Genomic DNA, 260 nt, shown 5'->3' with positions numbered 1-260 from the left:
TCATCCGCGGTCCCCTGGCCCTGCGCACGTTTGTCTTTGAAACCGAGCATCAATGCCACAGAAAGTGCCGGGGCGCCAGCTGGAGCCATCATCCGCGTTGCCATGGCTCGCTTGGCCTTGGCTTGCCAGGCCCCGACACGAGCAATCGCGCATTTTCTTTGCAACCGACCATCAATGCCGCCCAACGGGGCCAGCACGAGCAGTCATCCGCGGTCCCCTGGCCCTGCGCACGTTTGTCTTTGAAACCGAGCATCAATGCC

The sequence above is a fragment of the Tasmannia lanceolata genome, unplaced genomic scaffold, assembly GCF_043159265.1.
Source record: "Tasmannia lanceolata isolate RefF3 unplaced genomic scaffold, GAP_Taslan_0.1 ptg000101l, whole genome shotgun sequence".
NCBI lineage: Eukaryota > Viridiplantae > Streptophyta > Magnoliopsida > Canellales > Winteraceae > Tasmannia > Tasmannia lanceolata.
The sequence above is the reverse complement of the archived record's forward strand: the minus strand, read 5'-3'. Positions refer to the sequence as shown.